Genomic DNA, 9,567 nt, shown 5'->3' with positions numbered 1-9,567 from the left:
ATACTATGCTTAAACTTGTACAGCATGCTTTTTTATGAAATACTACGCTCAAACATAGTTTGAGTGATGTTTTTATGACTTTATAAAATTACAAAATTGTAAATATATTGTTCTAAAATGCATTCCTATATAGTGATAGTATTAAGAAATAACTGAGAATGATTACATTACCATATCAGAAGATAGGTGATACCTGAGTCTGGAAGAAGATGATGGGATAACATAAGTGATTAGGCTGCACAGAATATTTTAACACTACTGTAATATCTTCATTCTGATTCTAGGTCTTAGGTCCTATTATGTACCTCCAGAAAAGCCTATGTTCTCTTAATTCAATCTTATGGGGATAGACCTATTGTTGGGTGAGAACTTTTGCTTAGGTTATTTCCATGGAGATGTGATACCACTTATTCATGGTAGGTCTTAAAACTTTCCTGGAGCCCTTTATGAGACAGAGCCAGAAACTCTTACACAGGAAAAATGCCCCAGAAGAAGACAGAAGAACCCACAGGAGCTGAGAGAGCTATTTTGGAAACAAACCTAGGAGAGAAGGGAAGGGCCATAGACTTTGTCACGTGCCTTCCCATTGACAGAGAAATGATCAGTCTTTCTTGAGTAAAAGCATCCTCTTGTTGGTGTCTTACACTGAACATGTTCATGGCCTTAGAACTATAAATTTGTAACCTAATAAATCCCGTTTGTAAAAGCCAATCCACTTCTGATATGTTGCATTCTGGGAACATTAACAAATCAAAACAGATTTTAGTACTGGTAGAGGGATGCTGCAATGTGCAAATGCCAAAAATGCTGAAATGGTTTTATGAATGGATAAAGAGAAGGTTCTGGAAGAATTGTGACATACTTGATAGAAATTCCTGGATTGCTTTGAGTAGACTTGATAGAAATGTTGACTCTAAAGATATTTTTGCTAAAGCCTTAGACAGAAATGGTGAATGTGTCATTGCTAACTGGAAAAAAAGGTGATTTCTGTTTAAAAGTGGCAGAAAATTTGGCAAAAATGAGTCCTGTTGTTTGATGAAAGGTAAAATTTGAAGGTGATGAGCTTGAATATCTAACTAAGGAAATTTCGAAGCTAAATGTGGAAGATGCAACCTAGCTTCTCCTTGCAGCATACAGTAAAATGTGAGAAGAAAGGGATAAGCTAAGAACTGCACTCTTGGATACAAAGAAACCAGAAACTGATATTTTGTAAAATTCTGAGCTTTTAGAAAATGAGCCCAGAGAACAGTGCCCCATGTGAGGATTTAACCAAACATGGAACCAGGCAGCCACTTCAGCACAAGCCAGGATTAGAAATGGAGTTATCCAGAAAGGATTTCTGGGAAGTTTTGACACCTATATGCTACATGCCATGCCAACAATTTTTTGTGTGAGATCTGTATAAATGGGACTGGACTTAAAGGGACAGAAAATGGACAGAATGACTTCAAAGGCAGAACCATGGATGCTAAGATCTGGAGCCAAGAAATATCAGGCCAAGTCTCAGAGAGGGTGGAGCCTAGGAAAATGTGGCTCCCCAATGCTTGGATATGTTACAACGCTCACCCCAGTGTTTGGAGAGAGCAGGGTCGCTGTGTAAGCCCTGGGAGAGGATAGGACTGCTATTCTCTCAAGTCCTGAGGATAAACTGTCATTTTATAAATGACTCTCAGATCTTTAAATCTAATGAAGTATGTCCTGTAGGTTCCCAGAACTGCTTATGACTTTTGATCCCTGTTTTCCTTCTAATTTCTCCCTATGAAAATGGGAATCTTTATACTATGGCATCTCTCCTTTGTATACTGGAAGCAGATAACTTGTTCTGAGATTCATAGGTCCATAGCCAGTGGAGATTTTTGTCTTAGGACAGACCATACCTGTAACTGATTCTGATGAGATGTTGTACTGTTTTTGCCCTTATATTGTATTTATATTGTTAGTGAAATCATTTAAGGCTTTCGTGATATTGTGATGGAAGTAATGTGTTTGTATATGGAAAGAACATATGCAGAAGGTGGAATTGCTGGTTTGCACCTATTATGTACTCGAGAAAAAGAAAAAACAAAAAAACTCTTATGTTCTTTTATTCTGATCTTTTGGGGACAGAACCATGGTTGGGTGGGACCTTTTGATTAAATTGTTTCCATAGAGATGTGACCCTGCCCACTTAAAGTGGGTCTTAATCCTTTCCGAAAGCCCTTTATGGGAGAGACAGAAACATTTCAAGAGGAAAAATGTCCCAGGAGAAGACAGAAGGACCCACAAGAGCTAGAGAGCTATTTTGGAAACCAACTGGGGAGAGAAGGGCCAGCAAACATTGCCATGTGCTTTTCTATGTGACAGAGAAACTCCAGATGTGATTAGCCTTTCTTGAGTAAAGGTATCCTCTTGTTGATACCTTAATCTGGACATTTTCATGGCCTTAGAACTGTAAATTTATAACCTAATAAATCGTCTTTGTAAAAGCCAGCCCATTTCTGGTATATTGTATTCTGGCAGCATTAGCAAACCAAAACAGGTACATAGTACAATTTCTATGCTCTAGCAATTTTTATAAATATGTTCACAAACACCATATGGGAGACGTTTTAGGCACTTTATATTTTGTGTATCTTAAATATCAGATAGATGATTTTGAATAGATAAGGGTATACAGCAATAAAGACAGAGAGAGACAAATAAATAGATGGTAAATGCTGAGGTTAGGGGTGGGCCTGGAGTTTGGTCTGTTATTGGTCTCAGGAGACAACTACTCTTAGACTCCAGAGAAAGCTGCCCAGAGGAATTCTGCTCTATAGCTGAGTGGACCATCAGAAAGCATGATCTTGCCCTGCCCAATTCCCACTCATCACTGACCCCTTCAAATCTGAATTTCATTAGTTTCCTCTCGGGATGAACTCGCCAGTTGTTCCTTGGCTTTTCTGGTCATGCTCAGGCAATAATGAATTTTTCAGCTATTAAAGAGTTTAGTCTTTTCTAAATGAACAGTTACTCACTCTCTCACCCAACGTAGAGCTTTTCCTCTCTCTCCAGAGTTGGAGTCTGCTTCAGACTCTAATACCTGCCAAGGGGTTGGGGGAGGGGAGGATTCACTATTCTTCCTCTATTCTACTCTGCTTCTCTGCTTTATCTGCTTTATTTGGCTCCAGGGTTGGAGTGGGCAGGAAGGAAAGAGGAGCTATAGGAGACAAGAAGAAAGATGTAACTAATGCAGTTATAATACTGGCATTGCAGCCCTTTGTGTGTGGCTGATATCCAACTGCAGGAAGCAGATGTCGGAGAACAGCTAAAATGAGATGGGAAAGGAAGAACAACTGATTTAAATAAATTACCTTAATGAATGTATTACTGCTGTGGCCAGCTAGAGCTCAATCCCAATGGGGCCCCTCTGAGAATTAGGTTGAAACCTGCCTCAGAATTTCCTGCTAGCTTTTGAAGAGCCTGGGCATGGGTCCTCGCCCCCATCTATTTGACTGTTATTCTGGCTATTAGCTATTGGATTGTGGCGGTATCTGTACCTGGAGGGGAGCACTGCTGCTGGAGGAGAAAGGCCTCAGTCAGAGAATAAGAAAGCTGTAATCCTGGAAGTGGGGACCTGCCAGAATGCTGCAGATGAGGGCCTCTTAATCAACCTGTTTGGTCCCATTTAGCAAGTTCTACCAGAAGTTTCTCTTTTGGGAATGTGAGCAATTGACATCATTTATTCTGCAAATGGAAGGTTAGGGAAGAGGAAGGTAGGTTTATGTTTGTTATATTCCTAAAAATGACTGACTTGAAACATTAAAAATATATACTAGGAATTCAAAACTATATAGTGGAATCTTCAAATTGCTTGTATTATCAAACTATTGAATAGTTCAATAAGGAATGGCAGGAGAGGAAGAAAAAGGTATGATAACACAAAGAAGATTGAATAAAATTCAAAATATAAACTGCGTAGAATGGAAACAAGCTGAAATTTTATTAAAGTACAAACATTTAAGTTTAAAAAATAAAGCTATGTCCTTTATATAAGAATCCCACCTAAATTAATTAATCTCTAAGAAAAATTTGAATATAAGGGATGAACAGGAATTTATCAGGCAAATGTAAAAAAGAAAAATAGCAAGCAAGGATAACTAATCTCAATATTGATATCAGATAACCTGAAATTCAAGTCAAAAATCACTACACAGGGCAGGCCATGGTGGCTCAGCCGACAGAGTTCTCACCTGCCATACCAGAGACCCAGGTTCGATTCTATTGCCTACCCAGGCCAAAAAAAAGAAAAAAATCACTACACAGTACACAGTAAAATATTTTATAATGAAAAGAGAATAATCCTTTATTTTTTACAAAGAGGAACAATGTTAATGTCAAAAATGGAAAACTAATAAACCTGTCTTTATATACCTAGAACAAGTGGAAATACATAAAATAAAATCTATGCCAGACACCCGGGTTTGATTCCCAGTGCCTGTCCATGCAAAAAAAAAAAAAAATTGAATAATACAAGGAGATAGGATTAATACAAAACATTGATGGAATTTGATACCTTCCTAAGATATAGACAAAGAAAACTAAAGATTTAGGATTTGAATAAGAGATTCTTCGTTTTCATCAATTCACAAAGAATATTCATTCTTTTCAAATACAGAACGTTCTAAAAATGGACCGTAAGGCCACAAGGAAAAGCCAGCTAAATTACAAAAAGAAGGAATCATAGAAAATACTTTCTTATTCCATAATGCAGTAAAATTGATCCTAACCACAAACACCATCTTTCCCCTCTTGCCCCAGCTCCTAAGGAAGACCCCATCTTTGTTTGAAATCATCTGATGCTGGAATTCTTTGAATATCAGTCTTTGGTAAATAATAAATCAAAACTAAAATGGCAGTTATTTAGAGGAGAATGAATTGAAAGTGCAAAAAAACCCATAGGATATGAAAAATAACTAAGGGAAATTACTGCCTTTAATACATTTATTAGCATACATTAAATATTGGAAGCGAATAGGTTCATAGGTTCATAACTCAAGAACCTAGAAATGTAATATAATATCCCCAAATATTAACAGATTTAATAAAGACAAGAGGAAAAACCAGTAAATACATAAACAACTGAACTGGTTCCTAGAAAAGATCAAGATGATTTTTGGCAAGTCCGGCCATGAAAAAAGAGAAGACTAACATAAAGAGCCTTCATGGTGAGACTGATGTTTCAAAAAGGGGTAAAAGTAAAATAATGCAAAACATTTTATGAATAAAACTGGTCTACAAAGAAGTAGTAAAGCTATACAAATAACCAGAGAAGTAAAAGAAAAACCAGTCAAAATGTGGTCAACCTCTCCTCCTTCCCTCCCCAAAAGAACTCAAAATAATTGGAAAGATTTTATTTCAAGTCAAAATTAAAGTCAGTCAAAAATTAAAAGATTATGTCCATTTATAAACATGTTAGTAGATGTTCTAAATGCAATATCAGTTACTGTCCAAAAGTTTACTACTGTAATAAAATACTTTATTCAGGTATGTATTTTTTGAAGAATGTTAAGGGAGTTCCAAGATCTTAAAATTTATTATGTATTTTATTATAATAGGTTAATGGGAAGGAAAAAAAAAACTAAATGAATATCATCATCTGAGGCAATGCTATAAAATTTGTCTTAAACATGTAGTACCCATTCTGACTAAGGACCAATCAACTAAATAAACAACTCTCAGTATTAAAGCAACAAATATATTTTCTTATTTTGATAAAGAGCAACTCCTTTAAACATCATTCTTAATGACAGTGAGAATGCTCCCTTAATGGATGTTTGACAAAAACTATAAAAGAACTCACAAACCAGAAAATTAAGATTGGTCTGTAACCATCATCTTCTTCTCTTCTTTCATCTAATCCAATATAATTTAAAGGATCTATTTAGAAGCCGTTAAATTCCTCAGCCAAATTTACATTTTTATCCTTAGGTAATTGTGGAAGCTCAGGTATCACTCATTAGCCTCAAATGTTTTCAGCAATGATTCCAGTCAAGCTAACAGACACAGATACTTGTACATACTTAAAAGAGGCTCCAAGTTGTTTGACATCACTACATGAATCTTTCTTTTTCCCCTAATCCATTTGTGGGTTAATTAGGTTTCTAACATAATATTCCGCCTACTGCGATGGCAGGTGGGCAGTAAGCATAGAAACAACAGAAGACCGATATTTGCATGTAAAACACCTGCTTTGTCAGCACTAGAAGTCGGGCTGTATTAATTTAGCAGTAACATTAGAACCCACAGAGGTTATATCAGACCATATCAGCGTCCAGGTTACTATTCCTCCAAATGAGTTGATATTTGCATTTTTGGCATCATCAGCATCTGTTTTATCCCATTCTCTGAATAAGATACTTGCTATCGATAGCGAACATGATTTCATAACATTTAAGTTAAAATATGAACCATGATACCAATCATTATACTAATTGTTTTCATAGCCATGAGCATTAAAGGCTAGGAACTAGAACTGTACTGAGTGATACACCTAACCAGAATTTGTTTTTATTTCGGTGGAATGCTTAAGGCATGCTGGTTACCTGCTCTTATTCATCCTGGGCATGAGAAACTTGACTGTGACATTAAAATAATTTTATCTCTAGCTTGACTTCATGCTTAAGTTCAAAATTTCCTTCTTTAAGTCTGAGTGGCTATATGATAATTTCAGTAAAATGATTTCCCTATAGCTGAAGCCGAGTCCTGAAAGAAGTTTTATACACAGCTTAATTTATACTACCTTATAAGCCTAAATATAAATGAGTATAATTAATACTATGATGGAAGGATTCTGATAAACACTTCAGATGAATCTTTACTACAAAAATCTGGTATTGCTATTATTTATGATGACTTTAAAAAATACTATTTTATGGTTCTGACTGTACTGTACAATTTTCCCTGGCCTGCTAACCCCTGATACAGTTTGTACTGAAATGTTTACTCTTGTTTCAAATCCTTTACTGTTAGTCTCATAATATTTTCATTGTTTGCTAATAGACTTGTTCAAAGTACAGTCATGTGGTACTGCATCTTCTGAGTTTGCTGAAGGCTTTCCTTCCCGCCAGAGAACTTGGCCAAAAGTCCTCTTACTTGAACAGAAATAGGGGGCAGCCCTGTGTGCACCCAGCCAGGGATTTCTGTTGCTCAGTGCTTGTTCTTTCTTCTACATTTTGATGGGGAGAATTTATACAAAGGAGAATCATTTCCTTTATTGAAGGAATACTAAATGAAAGTTGGGTATTTTCATATGGCAGAGTCTCCATTCCCACCTCACGTGGCCGTATCTTCATTGAGTATGTCAGCCTCCCAGTAGGAGCCACATGGCGCTCCCCAACCCAGAGGACATGGCAATAAAGGAACCAGAAATGCTCTCACCCCCTGGGCATTGAATAATCTAGTGGTAAGGAAACATTCTGTCCACAGCTGTAGCTTTGGAGCATTACTATATAGATATTTGGCAACAATGTCATGGAAATTAAAGAAGGGTCTTCAGTGTGGGCAGACTGAACATTTAATTCTGGAATTGGATTGCATACTCTGCATTCATGTTTGACCTTATAAGCATAAAGCATTATATGAATGAGTTCAATGAAAGAGAATCTGATTTTTGTTATGAATCATTGACAAACGCTTCTAAGAACCTCAAAAAATTGTGTGACATGAATTTCATATTTTATCAGTATATATAAAGGATTTCATGGTAGTGTGCACAAATATCACACCTATTCATTCTTCCCCTGTTAATTGTTCACATACATCATCTCCTCTAGCATCTAGTATTTTTCCCTTTTGTGCTAACATCAGGGACTCCTTGGTTTCTAGGTTTCACAGTTTCAGAGACCAAAGAATTTTGCCCCAGTGGGACCACACACATAACTGATTTTGGTAGGACTTGGGACTTAGAGTTTTAAGGAAATGATTTAAGTCTTTGGGAGAGCGAAATGAGTGAATGTATTTTCCATGTTGGAAGAACATATCTTTTCTTTTCTTTTTTTGCAGGGGGTGGGGCGTGGGCAGTCTCCAGAGACTGTACCTTTGGGGATTGAATCACCTACCCCACAAGAGATGTGTTCAAGTCTTAGCTGCCCAACTGTGGGTGTGAACCCATTTGTAAATAGGAGCTATGAAGATGTTACCTGTTAAGGTGTTAGTAAAATTGAATTAGGTTGGGCCTTAAGCCATATGCTGGGGTCCTTTGAGGCAGAGGACATTTGAAGAAGAGACAGACGTAAGCCATCACCTGAGTGCTACTGGCTCCAGGAGAAAGCATGGCCTGTGGAGACCTTGATTTGGGGCTTCTCCTCTCCCAAACCATGAGACAACAAATGCCTGTTCTTTAAACCAACCCAGTGTGTGGAATTTGTCATGGTGGCCTTGGTAAACTAGGATAGGAAGGAGAGCAGCTCTATTCAATTCAAAATAGTTATCTCCAGGGTCTAGAATAAAAGCTGTTAGGTTCAGCCTGGGCAGAAAAGATGATTTGAAAAATAAGTCGTCTTCATTCTTTTTTTTATACGTGGGCAGGCACTGGGAATCGAACCCAGGTCCTCTGGCATGACAGGCAAGCGTTCTTGCCTGCTGAGCCACCGTGGCCCACCCTTCTTCATTCTTATTGTTGAATTTTTGTTGCTATTTTCTCCTAAAGAATGTTTTCATTTGATTTGTTGAGCCTATGCCACTTGAACTTTTTCTTCATATTCATAATTGCAAACTGTCTAGTATTACATTTGCAAATGTTGGCTGACACTTAAATTAATTTAAAAAGGACGCTTTCAATTTATTTTTAATCCTTATCTCCAGAAGCTGTGTGTGTGGCTAAATCTGATGGTATTAAAGCTTGTCTGTGAAAGAGGTTAAAAAGATACCTCTAAACCACTTTTCTTAAAAGAAACAGGATTGTCTTATCGCTATATGCTATTTCTTTATTTAAAAGATGCTGCAAAGATTTTGTTTTCATTTTAATAAACCAGTGAACTTTATTGGAGAAACTTGAAAAATGTAGGGAAATTGTTTGGCAATTTCACATATTTTACTGATTTTGTACAAATAGCAATTTGGGTAACTCCTATGTTCAAAAATGTGCTAGATAGGAGTCAATATTTATTTGTACCTTTGATTTCATGTGAACATCTGCTGATAAGAGAGTAGGTAACTTTTACTGAGAGATAACAAGCTATATGAAAGTGAGAATTATGCTGGAATACTTATATGCAAACATGGTAATAAAAAGCAAATACCTTACAACATAGTAGAACTAAAAAAATTCAAGATATTATAGATTCCTAACTGCAAGAAGAGTTAGGAAAGTTGCTTATGTCATTCTCTACAGAGTTTAGCACCAAATGTGCTTTATTGGATAAAAATTTAGTGATAATATTTAGTTTGATATTTTAAGGACAATCATCTTTCCATGAATAAGAAAGTGAACATGTATTTTTCTCTTACCTTAATTATTGACATTAGCTGTAATGTAAAGTAATTTAAGATTCTCAAATACTACCAAAACATTCAAGTACACCCTCAGAGCTATTTTCCCTATTGCTT

The sequence above is a fragment of the Tamandua tetradactyla genome, chromosome 18, assembly GCF_023851605.1.
Source record: "Tamandua tetradactyla isolate mTamTet1 chromosome 18, mTamTet1.pri, whole genome shotgun sequence".
Lineage (NCBI taxonomy): Eukaryota > Metazoa > Chordata > Mammalia > Pilosa > Myrmecophagidae > Tamandua > Tamandua tetradactyla.
Note: the sequence above shows the minus strand (reverse complement) of the source record.